Genomic DNA, 16698 nt, shown 5'->3' with positions numbered 1-16698 from the left:
TCTTAACTTTTATTTTTGCTCTGTTTCATTCCTTTCATAGTTTTTATTTTATTTCTCCATTCCTTTTAATTTGACACGAAAAGTTTTGAAGTCGGTGCGTTGCCGTACGCATGTGGTCTCACCTGCTGCACCATTTCGCAAGGTGAATATGTAAATGAGAAATGCAGCAACGCGTTTTATCGAAAAAACTTAAGCACGTGTGTCGTCAGCAGCACTTGAAAAAACACAAGACGTCGATGTATATTAACAATGTGATAAGAATATTATAGAAATTTCGCATTAGCCTGTACTAAAATAGCCTGTAATCGGTGAGCGCGAATCACGAGCATCACGAAACTTCACATTACTATTCATGTAAAAATGAATAGTCTACTTTGCCATATACAGAATGAACTATTGTAGAGAGACGGTAGCCACGTGCGACTTAATGCAAGAACTCTCTTTCGAAGCAAGAACGACCGCCAGTCGTGTTTCTCCGTCGGAGACGACGACATCGGCATCGAGTCGTAGATCGATGGCGAATCATAAACGCACGTAGTTTCTTCGTGAAAGAGAATCGATAAAAATGAAACGAGGACGATATTGCGATGGTCACCGAAACGGATGAACCGCTTCAAGAGAAGAAGCAAAGAATAGAAAGGGAAGAAAGTGGCGACGAAGACCAGGAAACGATAAATGAACAGAGGAAAATAAAGTATAGGTTGGCAAGAGAGAAGAAAGCGAGAGGAAGAAAGAGTATTTGCTACTGGCGCGATAAATAGATAGCCGAAGGAGGAAGCGAAGCAAGAATTTTTAGTCGCAGCGATGGGAACTCGATCCTATCGTGAACAAATCTACGTTTCACGAGTATTCAATGATTTTCATGACTGAACGACAAAGTCTAGGAAGAAGGAAGGAGTGTGCTCGCATCAGAATCAACGACTCGCTGCAGATCCCGAGGATTTGCAACAGGATCAAAGACAATAGGGTGCAAGAGCAACGCTAGACTCGAAATTTCCGTGATTCCAGTCCATCACTGGTTGGCGCCATCTAGCAAGGCGAGCGACCGAAAGAGAAAGAAATTCTCCGAGGGATCGCGACGCAGGATCTAAAGAGGGACGAGGGATCACGAGGGAAGACAGAGCAGCGGCGGTGGAAAGGAGACGGAGTAAGATCGTCGTAGCTCCGCTTGCGCTCTCAGGCACAAACTACTCGACCACCAGCCAGCACGGATCCGAAACCCTATCTTGCGTTGTCTCTTGGTTACTCGCTTCGTAGAATACGTTCAGCTTGCGCCCCAGGAACGACGCGGCAACCCCGAATCGCGTTTCGATTCCTTGCCTGCGTTTCTTCTCGCCAGAAGAAGAGACATCCAACGCGACATCAGACTCTGAAAAACGCTCGAACGAACATTAAATCGGCTCTCTGCGCTTGACCGTCTCTGGAGAACAGGCCACCTGTTTTTATCATTGTTGTTTCTAACGTTTGTACGGTTTCCTTCTTGTAGCCCTATGCACGATAATGAACATAGATGAGCAGAGTTCGGCTTGCAAAAGCTATCTGTACGTTGTGACTTTATCAAAGGTTCGTTCGAGTAACGATCTTCTAAACAGAATTCTTGCGAATAGCAAGTGATTCGTGTTGATTGGAACATGTGGGGTTAGCCTGTGCGAGACGAGCTTTCGTAGGATTCCCCTGTCGAGAGGGAAAAGTGATCCTCGAGGAGAGTCAGCGATGTTTAGAAGTTGTTAGAGACTGCTTGATAAAATCCTTTCTTCGCATAGAAGGAACATGGACGATTGCGATAAATTGTGGTGAATATTGTGGAAGAAGAGAGCAGTAGGAAGACCGTGCGGAAGGAAGCAGCAACATCGCAAGATGAAGAAGATTCTGTGGATGGCGTGATACAAGTACACCTCGGCTGCTAGCAAAACTTCGTGCACGTGCTGCGAGGATCATCGATCATCAGTCTTCGTTGAACACTGTGACCGATGGGATTCACCGCATGGCACGTCGAATCCAGTTGATATTTAACAGGTGAGTTTATCTTTTAATCCTGTTTTTTACAGATTAGAATAATCTGGAATCGTATTTCGTACGACTAAAAAATGAAGGGAATCGTGCTAGGTAATCGTAGTCGAAAAAGATAGCACAAAATTGGGCCACATGGCAAAGTATTAACGAAACTGAATGAATTGCAATCATATCCATATGCCCAAATTAAACACCTGTTGTAACATTTGATTTGCCAAGATAGTAATCGATCTGCCAAACCGTTATTTTTAACACACTAATGTCTGTATCGATTAAGATTTATCATCATCTAGGCTACTCAAACTCATACAACCAATTATTCTTCTCTAATCAGCGCTCGTTCATTAATCAGCTGTTAAAAATTTGTTATTGAACGTCTTCCTTCGTCATATCACCTAGTCAGATAAGTAATTATATTTTTGGTCAGAGCAACGACGATCGTTTGACCAACTTACGCGGAATAATTTAATAGAAGCAATCTTGACGAGCTGCTGCCAAATATTTTCATTTGTTGCTTACTAACGTTTTCTTAGTTGAGTACGAAATTCACGATGTTTTCACTTACTTTGCGAATTCGCAAAATCTTTGAAAACAGAGCTGAACACTTTGGTCATCGACTGTGAATAAAATTTATGCGAGGTACGTGATATATATGCGTATAAATACAAATAGCTGCTATAATACCATCGCATAGAAAATAAACATACGTAATATACGAATAATAAATATGTACAATATTTGACGTCTCGAATTTTGCAATTTCTTCGATGAATATCTACGTTCGTAATTGATAATTTACATTCGTTAATGGAGCATTCGGTTTTAGCTAGATACACGAATTACTTAACAATTTTCGATTCCGGGATCTCAGACTTTTTAATGCGTTGTCCTTGTACCAAGTCAACGAATTGATTTTACAATTTCTTGCTTCATGTTTATTTTAATGCTTCTAATGACTCGAAACGTGTCGAAGGTTCGAACAAAGTTAGAGGGAATTAGCACCGTTATTTCTCCTTCTTCGATCGTAATCACGATTGCGAGGTTGGCCATCAAGTCTTTTGATTTTCACTTAATTAACGAGACGGCTCGTAAAATTGCTGGACGAATCGAAAGAAAACCGCGTTCGAGAATCGAAGGGAGCAAAGATACGATCTCCTCCTTGACGGCGTACAGAAACGACCTTGCAAGGCCACATAGAAACCGCCTCGACACACACACCCGCTTTATACTCGTAAAATAAGACCAGAGAGACTTCGTGAACGTGCTAGAAACCAGCAGCAGGTCTCACCTATGGAGCAAGCTTCCCCTTCATCTGTTAGACGGGTTTTGCCACGTTCATTCAGCTTCGCCACGCCTCGATGCTCCAGTTTCCGTAATCGTCCGTTTTCTTTCGTTTCCTCTACTCGCGAACGATTATCAAAACAGGTCGATCACTATGCGTAATTGATCCACGATCCATCATTGTTTCAGAAACGTCGAGTTTATGGTGTTGATAATATTCAAAGCGCTCCTTCAAATCTTTTAAATAAATATTAAACTTTTTATTATAATTTTATACAAAATGCACGATGTAGCATGGAAATCGTATTAATCATAAAGCGAAATTTCATTTCACCACGTTCTTTTTATTTCAGAGATTATTCGAATGAAACGGGTATCATTGACTGTTCTATTATAAAATTCAATATTAAACAGATAAGTAAAAATGTTACTATTTGGAGCCATTACGGGTAATAGGTATCGGTATCAATACGCAATAATTATATTAATTGAATTGGTTTTGGCCGAGACGATCAAGTCAAAGCTGGCACACTTCTGCCTTCATGAAATATCTTTTTCATTTTACGTTTAATTTTCTCTTTGCACGATAAAGAGGTAGAAAGGAAAGAAAACGACGTTTTCAAGAACGAGCAGGTTTGCAGCGTTCTGGTTTGGCGAGAAATTGGATTAAGTCGATTACGAGATCGCTAAACCATTAATTAACAATGCTTCAATACCTTTCATCATGGACGATACTTGGCAATTTTGGTGTTCTCCGTGTAGCTGGTTTCAGAGAAAGAAGCGTCACAGATCGTAAGAGAGTCAATTACGACGATCGATGATCAATGGCGATTAATCAATCGACCCAGGCTCGCGCTGCAATCAAACATCGTTTACGTCGTTTCAGCGCCACAGAGAATAATTTTAATTATCAAGCGGTGAACAGGTGGCCGTGCAGTAAAACGTTTCGCGACAGTAATCGTCTCGGCATATCGTTAACGTTCGCGATAGAACACTATCGGCTTTTACAACTTTGTAATTTCGCTTGCTTATAAATGCTCATGATCGGGAAAACCATCCAATGACTTGTCTTGTGTCTTGGCCACATTTACACAATAATCGAACATACCGCGAACATATTACGCGGAAGTTCAAAGCGAATTATTCGACCATTTGCTACCCTAGCGGGATACGGAAGCCTGATTTTTACGATTTTCGCGCTCGTCATCTTTTCCATCTGTCAAAGCTGACTACCAGCAGCGATCGAACTGTTGTACCTACAGTTATAATTTGTGATTTCAGCAAGTATCCCTCAACGTTGCCCGATGTTCGCGTTAATGATCTATTCAAGGTCTGGAAGAACATTTCGTAACATTTATCTAGCCTCTGCGTGCGATATTATATGTAAAGTTAATGGAAGCTTATCTTCGCTCTTAAGTCTTCGTATTTTCTTTCCCTTTACGCCGTCATCGTAGAGACCAATCAACCACCACTCTTTTATACCATCTCGCGTATTACACGATGTAAGAAATTGGTTTCTGAAATGATATAACTGACACCTAGCGCACTGGTCATCCATTACGGATGAAAACGTGCAATCAGACGGGCCCGGAGCGCGATCCTAAAAGATACCAATTCGAAGTAGTGGTCGATTTCGATTGGGCTGCAATTACGATGATTACGTTGCGATCGAAGGTCTCGTAATAGGTCGAAAGTGATTCGGATGCCAGCGCAAGGGATATGGAATTTCGACGGTGTATCGGTAATTCTTCTGATCCGCTATTCTACGAGTTCTATTCATTGCATGGTTAATTTCTGCGCAAGTCTCTTGTTATTTAGACAGTGTGTGTGTTTCAATCGCACGGTTAAGTGTTGTCTTAGCTGTTCGATGAACGATTACAAGAGAGACTTCAGCGAGATTTGAGATTCGAAACTGATTTCCTACGTGATGTACCGAATTGAAAAGCTAAATACCAGGAAATACTGCTGGACAATCACGAACGCGAACATGCTAACCGATTGTGGCAAATAGAAATCGTTATGCCATTGTGAGGTAACGTAGTAACATTGTCGAATACCTTTCTAGCGCGCTGGAAATCGCAATAGAGGCCTCGTTACAAGGTCTTCATGAAATTTACGCGATGCAAGAATCGTGGACGTTCGACTTACAATCGACTATTGCAGTACTGTGTAACGATCTTAGTTGGCAACGAGTGAAAATATAAGCGAGTGTTACAAGCGTTCTAAGTGAGTATGAAGCTACTTGTAATATTTTACTTTAATTTTATTCTCACTTGTAAAATAGCGAACAGATAGTTTAGATTTATAGATCGATCAAACTGTCCGGATTAATAGAGAATATACAATAACTACTAAAACTATACGATCTAATACCACATTTGTTGGAATTACTTGTTAAGCATAGGATTACTCGACATTGTAAAATTTTCTTCCTTCATTTGTGAGAAAATTTTCGATAAATTTTACACACAGATTTATGACTTACGGTCGCGTATAGAGTAGAGACGAAGACGCCATTTGGCCAATAATTCAGGTTTCCGTCGCCTCTCGATTGTATATTATATTTGTCACTGCTGCAGCCATCTTCCTCGTTTCTATGTAATTTATTTTTCTGCTTGTTAACTATTTATTAAGCAGACTCTGTTAAAAGATTTATCGTATTTAACGGTTCGTTTCGTTTTTACTCCTTTTCCGCTTCTTTTTGTTTCCTTTTTTGGCACGTGTTGTCGGCACTTCTGTTTTCTGTTTAAAAAAAAAAGGATAATAATAATATATATACGTTTTATTCGGTGGTCGATTTCTTATTCACTTTCGGAAGTAGCTTTCTGTTTTTTTATGTCTCTCGAATACCATTAATCACAGGTGTACGACTACGTGTTCGACTACGAGAGATTTACAGACGAGGAGCGAAATATCCGGCATCCGTGCGTTAAATCTCGACTGTGCTTTCGTCCACTTCGCCTTGTGCACGCCCACTTCGATCACTCGCTTGTAATTCGTTTAGTTACACCTTGTTACGTGCAAGCGAAACACGATAATATCGCACTTAATTACAGCCGCCTATGACGATACCGCACTTTGTGATAACAAGAAAGTTACAAGAGACGCGTAAAAATATAGACGCAAAGTAAAGATATCTTTTATAGGCAAATTGCATATCCTTACGTAAAATCGTAGCGGTATTTGTTCCTCCATTAACCAAACATCGTAACCAAAACAGTTGCAGTAAAAAAGGAGAAAAAAGGAAGCGCGGATGGATGGCTACAATTATCTTTAACGACGGAAGGTTCGATGTTCGTAACTTTACGATTATGTAAATTACATACGACCGTTCACGTAACATTCTTGTTAATTTTTCTTTTCACCCGATTATCTGCGAGATTATTAAGAGATTATTCGCGGAGCAGCGCTAGCTTGCAGAAATTGCATGGCGAAGTGAAAAGTTTGGTACAAAGAACGAGGAAGCGAACAACGGGAGGAAATTTAGTAATCGAACGGCTCTATCTTACGTCGAAAGATACACAAGATGACGACGATAGCGAGTATATAAAACACTTTCACTCGAATAGAGAGTGTTATAATATCCTCGTTAAGAGAATAGCATAATTACAAGCGTGTTCTAATTATAACACGTTCGACAAAGACTCGTCACAGTTTAAACGTGTTTCAAAAGTAAAAGCATATTGAACGTCTCGTTGCATTCGTCTTGTTCTTCTCATCCTATTTCTCATACTCGACCAGGTCAGTGGTTTTTTCTACTTTTAAAAGACGATCAACAAAATAATTTGAATATCAATCACTGGGAAGCCAAATTGATCAACTTAATGCCCTGAAAATTTCTTTGGTATCAGTATACGTGATTGATGTTGCATTTTTTAGGAACTAAACAAGCAACTCTAGCGCTGAAAGAAGTTGATCGGTTTGACTTTTGTGTGATTCGTATCACTCATAAATCATTTGAAGCGTAAATCTGTTCTTTTTTCGTTACGAGATTACACGTTACGTATCTGCAATCGCTGCGCGATTATTACTCTCATTTGCTCGATAATGAACACCCGTAGAACACGTGTCTCATTAAGGTTTTCAATTACCTTCTGACGTTCACCTGAAACCAGGAGTACCGCTATCAACGAATACAATAAAGTGTCTCACGATTTTCTCTAATCTGTCATCAATTCCGATGAGAAAGAGAATTCTGCTAGGAAAGGCCAGTGGACCGATTACAGCTGGCAACCTTGACGTTTCATTAATATCACGATCGTTAAACATTCATCACGAAGCAACGATTCTTTCTTGTATTCCTGATATTCCTGTTTCTCAAAAATACTCGAAAAATCAATGATTCGTTTATTTTCTCGATCTTTCTGTGATAAATCAATCTAGCGAATGACTCGTCGTAAATTGATAGAACTTTCAGAAACAGATGTGCTTGATTTGATAAAAAATTGTTGATAACGTATATACATAAGTAAGGATAATGCGTATGAAATTTTTGATTAATTCAATAGTTGCTGGATTTACTTTATGAATGAACGTCGAGATTCCGAGAATAAACGCGATTCTACCGCCCACGAGTTCATTTGCGTGCCTCGAATCATAGATCTCGACAATGTAATAGGTTGCGATATATTACTCGCTGACACTCGTGCACAACCAAACGGAATAATCGCGTGATTTAAGGATTTCACTGTATTCATTAAACCACGATCTTGTTGCCGAGGTTCTCTCGTGAACGAACTTTGTTACGAATAAATGACTCATCGTAGATAGATGTGTCAAGGAGAAATGCGAATTTATCGCGGAAAAGTTCTTGTATCATTAAGAACATCTATTTTGCGAATTAATTCATTGATGGATTTTTTCAGCACATGAGCGATGAGACGTTGAATAGAAAATATCGATTGACGTCCCCGTTGATTAATTATTCGAAAGAAAAGGAAATTGAATCGCGCACGAATAGGCTGATCAAGCAATAATACGATGTAACGATCGGTACTGTCGCTATAAACCTCATCTTTTTACGCAAGCTGATTTTTATCGTATCGTATTATTGAGAAATAAGTTTTACAAAATTATTGAATTTAAGTTTAGATATTTTTAAATCGTTGTGAATATGTAAAATATACTTCGAACGAAAGTCTAATTTAATTTCGGGTTCTGATCTTATCTCAGACAACCATATACAGTTAGCTTCTATTTAGTAAAAATGATAGTTATCGCTGGAATTGCCAATTTTTTTATATTTATTTTTATTATGTTTATTTTTCAAATATCATTTCATCTAAAATATCAAAGCTATAGATCGTGTAGAATTAACAAATTTAAATTCGAATCAGGAGATTTTAGTGTCAAAGAACAGGTTCTATCTGTCGCCGTGATCAGTTAAACGCGTTTCAGTCTCTCGTACATACAGTGTGCAATGTGTAAAAAGTGTTCTCGAACTGCCTTAACTGGAGTAACAGGTTGCAGGTGTAAACCTTAACCACGACACTTGTATCCTACGGGATAAGGAATTCAAGTGTAACGCAAACTTGACTTGCAAACTCATGACGTACACGCTTATCGGTTTGTTTAATCTTCATTCACTTACTGCATATTAATATGATATCTTAATTGATACCGTTATCTCTTCGGACGTGTCAGAAAAAATGCTTTTTTTGGCATTTTAATGAACGAGAAACCTGCTCTCCAAACTCGTCCCTTATTTCATTTACCAAATCACGAACTGTTCTTATTCAAATCATTCTTGATATAACTACAATATATTTTTCATATGATAATTCACTGGTGTTTCAGCGTGTGAAAATTTACTTGACGACCAACGGCTCGCGAAGGTATTTGAATATTTCAAAAATTATTGATAATGTAACCTTTCGTAATATACAATATATTACGTATATACTATATATATAGTATATATAGTATATATATAGTATATATAGTATATATATAGTATATATATAGTATATATATATACACTATATATATATAGTACTGTAATTTATAAAATTCATTTATAGAAATTTACTTCTTGTTAGTTGTAGGAAAAAGAGTCTATTAGCACGGAAAATTTGTAACTTATGATTTTTAAAATTTCGCCAAGGCTACAGATAGCTTAATTGCAATGAAGTTAGCGTGTCTGTCATTCTCTACGACCAGTTTGCTCGAAGAAAAATTGAGATCTCTTCAGTTTTCAACGGCCTATTCCATGAAAAGTACATAATATATTCCACAAAGTACACGCGAACAAGCTTCTTCCGCGTTATGATCACCGCGATACGCTTTTGCCGCTGTTTTCTTATTACACGCTTACCAACGCTTCTTTTTCTGATCCACGTTGTTTCCTTCTGGCCAAGATGGAACCCTCCTTCCGATCCCCTACCGTTCCCTCAGCAAACCCTTTCGTTTTCTAATTAACAATACACGTTCGTGCATCCCGGCTATAATAATGCATAAATTTACATAAAGAACTTTGACTGAAACGGAAAGTTCCCCGCGCTTCTCCTACGCCTTCCAACATTTAATCTCGGTGATAGAATTCTATGGCGTTCCGACGATCTTAATCGTAAATTTTTGCAAAGACGCTGTCTGAGTACGGAGTAACGCGGCACATACTAAGAAACATGGTGTTTGCTCAGATGAATTTCATTTTCACTAGCGCAGAATCCGCTTTCGAAAGAAGGAACAAACGAAGCTACGTGGTATTTTGTTTCTTTGCTTTTAAATACGCCACGTAGCTTATGCAAATAGCGTATACGAATAAACACTCGTATAGATATAATCCAACGAGAAACAAGTTCTTATTCGTACGTTTTACAAGAAATACAAACCTTCGAGAACGAACTGTTGCAATTCTTTGCAATCTCTAGGAAAAATTACAATTTTTTTCATATGACCACTCCGACGGTTCTAACGTTAAAAGTGTTTACATCTCGCTTTCGGTCGCTTCTACGGTTTAGTTCTCAGCCGATGATACGATTCTCAGAAGGTTAGGATTTCGCATAATTTCTATACAAATCTGCTCGATATTCGTCTGGTTGGCTCGTTGGCCGGTAGCCGGCCGTTCCAGAACGCTAGCAAAATTCCACCGCACTTGGAATCGATTCGCGTGATATCCTTCATGGCATCCGTTAACCGATCCCCATGTATATCCTTGTAAAAACATTCTTTTCGTTCGCACGGCGATGGAAGAGGGCTGAAAGAGGGCATGGAATGGAGAATCGCGCGATAGATCGGCGTTCACGTCACGCCGCGATGATCAATACGAACGTTTCTGTATGTGGCTGGTTTCCTACGTGCGTTTCACGCATGCCAAAAGGTTACGTAATTGCTACGTGCTGTTATTATAGCTGGTTATTAAATTACGAATATTCCAAATTTCCATCTTCTTGGTATACTTGAGAGGTATGAACGAACAACTATCGTAGCGAAGTGTATTAATTAGTAAGACGTTGTACAGATACGTTTTGATGGTTTAAGGCCACAGATGGAATATATGGTAAGTCTCATTTCCTTTCTTTTGTTGAAGAACAATTTAATGATTCACGATATGGCGAAGCAATTGTACATGCGGACATTTTCAATGATGTTGCTATTAATTCATTGGTACGCGTTTCGATGAATAGGGAAAGGATATGTCCATAGAGCTGGAACTAATTGAGCGAAGTTACTGTGGTTTACGTTGCGATATCAAAAGTGAGAAGAAGCGAAAGGGAAAGAGGAAAGAACTCGATCGTTGGAAAGTAAAATGTGGCGAACACTCGTTAAATAAAATGATGCGGAAACCTCTGATCTAGAATGTAACAGAATCTTAATTGCCGTTTTAATAAGAGCAACCAAATATAAGAATGGGAACACGTATTTATGTTTTAGTGGAAGAAACACGATGAAGGAAACGTCATGGTTCGCGTGAGAAGAATATAAATGTTAATTAATTGATCGTTGTTACGTCGTCTAGATGGATTTAACCACGATTGGATAACTTTTATAGGAAGAGGTGATCCTGGATAGCCGCCAAGTCTGGCACAGACATCCACGTTGTCTGCAATTCGTAACGACAAATAAATCAGCCTGCGCGGCCGACGTTAATTGAAAAAGAGGAGAAAAACGTCAAATGACAACGAGGTGTAGCCACGATCGTACTCACTTCTCGGAAAGTCAATGGCATGAAATACAAAAGAAACGATGCATCCTTTCAACGAAACGCTTGAAGAACTGCCGATGCACACGCGATCCGTATGCTAGCTCACGTACAGGCAGAAATATGATTGATAATAAACGACTACTCTTTTTATCAAACACACGAGAGTCGTTGTATGATTTATACGGATCGTTTTATTTTTTATAAATTTCCTTCGTCTTAATCGTGTGCATACGCATACGTAAGAACTATCATTTAATGCAAAAGATACGCCGAAGCAAAATAAATTTTCTTCCACTCGAGTTGATACGAAAGCAACGATCAGATGAACTTTCACCCATAAATGTCGAGATTAGATATTTTTTGAATTGTAGGAAAAAGATCGTTTACCACTTGTTGATAAAAGAAATTGCTTTTTTCGTATTTAAAGTTACAACAGTTATTTACAAATAATGTAGATATTATCTACTAAATAAGTATTTCTCGACGCAAAACGTAGGCTATTACGAAGAAACATCGTAACCTGTCTGACAGTTGGTTATGTACTAATCGAATGATTATCCTCACTTAACTATTAAAAAACTATGGATGTGAATAAGTTAATATTCGGTAACAGTTACTCTTTGAATAGCGTGAAAAAAAAACCAAAGAGAGGAAATAGAGGTAATCACGAGGAGTCACGAAACATTAAAAACACCTTTTACAGGAAGCGTGTTGTATTATATGAATAAAAGTAAATACTATAATTACTTTCACGTCCTCTGTATTAAGAATCTATTTCTTCGATTATACATATAGCTGGATAACACTTGAATGGACCAAAGGGAAGAAGAAATAGGAGAAAAAGCAGAGGCTGAACGGAAGGCACACGCTAGTTCTTGCACATAAATTGGACAGGGCTGTTTTTTACTTTGCGGAATGCGATGTGCACCAACGGCGTTGTAGTGGAGCTATCTATAGGGAACTGCAAGTCCGCCAGGGAAAAACCGCTGCTTTACGATACACGTATCCTCGAAAACGCGTTGTCTTTGGGGAATCCTCTAATTATCATGAAATACGGTACTCAACTTCCCTCCGGCTCGTGCTATCTATTCGTGCCTTTCGATCGATTGACTGATTTACGCTGCTGTTAACATCCATTATCTAAGAAAGCATTATTACTCTGGTAATTTTCACCAGAAACCTTTTTCCTGCTTGCCAGTCGAATCTTATGATCTTCACGATCGCCTATCTCTTCCCAGTACGAAGATAGTTCCACTATACCTGTAGCAATAGACGTTTCAATGTTGCTTTCCAACTATGTAATTAGCTTCTTAGAGACATGAAAATTCGAATACTTCAAACTCTTCGATATAAAATTTTGAATGTTTGAATAAATATTTAACAATTTTCAATCCTGATAAATCTGGAGCTTCGGGCGTTTTATACAAACTTTGAAGATTAAACGAAACTCAGGATTACAAATTTACTGAAACTTAGTGTTTTAAGTATCGAGCCTTGTTGTTTCAAGTAATTTAGAACTGGAATTAACGATTTTCAAGCGATTACGTCACTGGGTAACAAGATCGTGTCACTCATTCGTTGACAATTTTCGTTACACCACGAAGTTCCACCGCGTCTAACGAAACAAACTATTAGATTGTTTCGCAAAAAGAAGAAAGCTGAATTATTAATCAAACATCGTAAAACGAAACTACGGGTGCTCGCTGTAAAGCTCGTAGAAGGGACAAAATTATTTCGCGAATTATAATCATACGACCAGGTAATTTCTCTTCAATTTCGTTAATGTACCGAACAGTAGCTCGGATCGGCGCAGCGTAAGAAAAATCACGGCCGAGCGTTTTCGTAAATCGCTTTAACAAGGGCCTGACGCGAATACCAGAGTTCTCGCTCGTGCCCAATTAATCGCGATTGGGGGAACAGGTTCCCTCGCGCGTTTCAGCCTCGCGTTCGTACTTCCGCCGAGTTTCTTGGCCCCCTGAATAATGTATACGCGTCTAATAACAGACGCGTTAAATTACGTCATAACATTATCGTGAGATGTGAGCTCGAAAAGAACATGGTAGCTTATGTAGAAATTTTTCGTAGGAACTATGTGTTCTTTCGAATTAATAAGCGGATACGATGATTTAGGTGGTAACGATAACGAAGTAACTCGACAAATAATATTAGGTTGTCCGTAAAGTTTCTTTCGTTTTATGAAGAAATAATAGACGCACAACGTTTTTTGTTTTATATTATTTTGTCGAATTACATTTTGTTCTGTTGAGATAAACACTGCGACATTTCACAGTTTGGTTTCTCGTTTATATGAAGGTGCATTGTTGTAAGAAACACGTTTGCGAAGACACTTTTCGGACAACCTAATATTTAATCATTTCACAAGCAACGTTGTAGTCGTCTGTATAATTTCAAAACGAAAAATTATATATGAAAATTAAAATATAATTAAAATAATAATGAATGATGTATTACCGTATCATTTTCCGGAATTACCTTTCTGCCGTGTAATAATTTTTCGACATCGCTGTTGAAAAAATGATCGAGATTTGGTTGCGTGGAACGATAAGATGCGATAATGAAAGCTTCTTTTTGTATAAAATAAGTAAAAATTTGTCCGCGTTCGAGAATAAACCAGATAACGTGAGAATCGTATCTAATGAAACTGATATTGGTGGAGAGCTTCGATGTAGAATCTTACGATACGGGAATTAGAAATACGAAACCTGCAAGTGTGATTCATAGTACAGTAGAAGTCCATTTATCTGAACAGTTCCTATAACTGACATTTACCGATTCTCCACGCTACATACGATTTCTCGTTCAGGTAATAGGAATTCGCATACAGAGAAGTGGATTCTATCGGCAGGAGTTCGGTTAGTCGAACATCGGCTAAAAGATGAGTGAAACTCCATCTAACAGGATTGTGAAACTTTTGTTTATAGCGAGATACACAGATTAAGATAAAAGATAGAGGATCGATAAGACAACTTGAATTTCACATGAGGAATTTAATACGATTAACAGGATTTAAAATTCAGGAACGCTTATTACAATATTCAAAAGAAAAGCTTCTTTCTAACAATCATCGACGATGGAGATGTCCAAGGCGAAGGATAAAAAATTAATAGCTTTCATCGAAACGGTCCACTCTGTTTTCGGCAACTTTTCTGCGATACAAGAATTCGGTCGTAACAAGTTTTGAACGTTGCGACATTTCTTAGGGTCTTAAATAACCGATACCTACGGTGTGTTCTCTCATGAATACAAGAAGCCTGAAACTCGTTAAAAAGCCGTCTTCGCCAATTAAAAATGCCATAGAAACCATGCGCCACAAACGTTGCCAGTCATTGGGATGTAAAGAAAGAGAAAATAAACGAACAAGGAAGGAAGAAAAACACAAGAGTCCAGGTCGAAATTTACTCGTTAAACTGGTATGATGGCGGGTGTGTCTTTGTCGCGATAACGTGATCCGGTCTTTGCTTGAAAATGAATGCATTAACACTAGCCCCGCGGAATTGCTTGCAGTAAAGTTAAGCCAGGCGCTGTTAATGGCTTCGTTCGTTTTTAAGGGCTCAAATTTACGATTTCTGGCGGTCTCTGGGCCCATTAATTAACGATAAAAAGATCGGAAGACCGTTTGTCTTCTTCTCGCCATATATTCTATCCACTCTGATAAAAAAGTGACATCGCTATCTACTGTAATCCTGCCGAAAATTTCCACATCGAAGTCGTAATAAATTCTATTACTTGATTTATTTATTTTTCATTCGTGATGATTTATTTCTTTCTTTGACGAAGAGCGGTTAGATTTCGTTAAACACGCGTAAGTTTGAAAGTTGTCTCTTTCCCAACTTATTTGACTGTTTAGAATGAAATCTGAATCAACGGGACGCTGGTAAGGAACGTGTTACATATCCATCAGTTTCCGACGTATTTTCATCAAGATAACGACCATGACGTTTAATAACGATATATTACAAACGACCATATTACACTCGAGATATGTTACCGTAACCCAAAATTATATGGTGACACGAGCTGAAAAAGGACAACGGAGCGACCAGCAGCGAGTAATCGGCCATTCGATCGTTTTCCTCTTTTTCTTTCTTTCATAAAAAATCAACCACTTTCTTTCCACCGCCACGATCTTGTGGCTCGAGGCCAATCGTTTATAGCGACGATTCAAAGGGACGTTAATGTCCACCCAAAATTCAGCCCTGTCATTCGTAAGATCGGTTTTTTTACGATGCTTCTTGCATTCCGGCGCCTGTTTCTGTCGTCTCCGAACAAAGCAGCGCATCTACTACCACGTATCCGTGATATCGTTGGCTGGTTCACGTGGGAAGATTTACGCGATATCGAGCTGCAAGATATACGACGAAACGATCGGCGCAAGTGGCCCGCGGAAACGATCTGGGGATGGTTAGTTAAACACGCTGATACCGTTATGCCTAGCAGGATTTTGCCCATCGAACGCTGCCAGTTTGTCGTTTCATTTAGCAAAGGACAATGTATTTACAGTAGACTGCTGCTTAACTGACCCCATGGAAGCGGCGGACCGCTGGTCGCGTAAACGAATGGTCGTTTAATTTGGAAATGTATGTATACCAAGCGTCGTTTATTTGTTGTTAATGAAAAAGATGCTCATACCCATATACGTACGTGTAATGTACGTGTAATGTACGACTCGGTCGCTCATTATATGAGAACACTCGACGTTCTGTATCATACGCTTTAAGTTTATTAAAACGAGATCACATCTCGCCACGCTGACCAATTGCTTTTATTTCGATAAAAATGTGACTGGTTAAAGCGGGACCGGATAATTGGAAGTTTTCTGTATTACGGACGACGCTATTTAATTTTTCTGTTAATCGTGCACTTAAGACGTTTCAATGATGCAAGATAAAAATCCAGAGATCTCGTATCGAACGACATGAAAATCGATTTTAACGACTTACTTACGCAGCCGAGATGGTTTTTCTGTCCACGTTCAAATTCAAACTGTATCTATCTGGCGTATAAATCGCACAGAGAAAGTTACACTTACGCTGGGTTTGGCATGCGCGAGAGAAACGCTGCGCGTTTGGATACATCGGGGAATCTGAATGAAAATACGATGAGAATTATAGACGCGATTCAAGATTTCCTTGCGCTACTTTCTCACGACCGAGTATCGATCTCATCCTGGAAAAAATTCCAGTCGACGAATCTAATTTACATGCACGTCTTACCTCCACCTCTTGACTCCACTCCACAAA

At 38.9% G+C, this 16698-nt stretch overlaps 1 protein-coding gene across 1 annotated transcript in view; it reads left to right on the top strand.

Moving 5' to 3' along the window:
* The first annotated feature begins 341 nt into the window (after window positions 1–341).
* LOC117238403 overlaps window positions 342–16698 on the top strand; it is a 66176-nt gene continuing 49819 nt past the window's right edge. Inside the window, exon 1 of the mRNA XM_033503277.1 lies at window positions 342–2016. The gene's annotated coding sequence lies outside the window, so the exon portion shown is untranslated. The remainder of the gene's footprint in view (window positions 2017–16698) is intronic.

Source organism: Bombus vosnesenskii, unplaced genomic scaffold (assembly GCF_011952255.1).
Source record: "Bombus vosnesenskii isolate JDL3184/JDL3185 unplaced genomic scaffold, Bvos_JDL3184-5_v1.1 scf7180000013492, whole genome shotgun sequence".
NCBI lineage: Eukaryota > Metazoa > Arthropoda > Insecta > Hymenoptera > Apidae > Bombus > Bombus vosnesenskii.
This window is presented reverse-complemented; position numbering and strand designations above follow the sequence as displayed.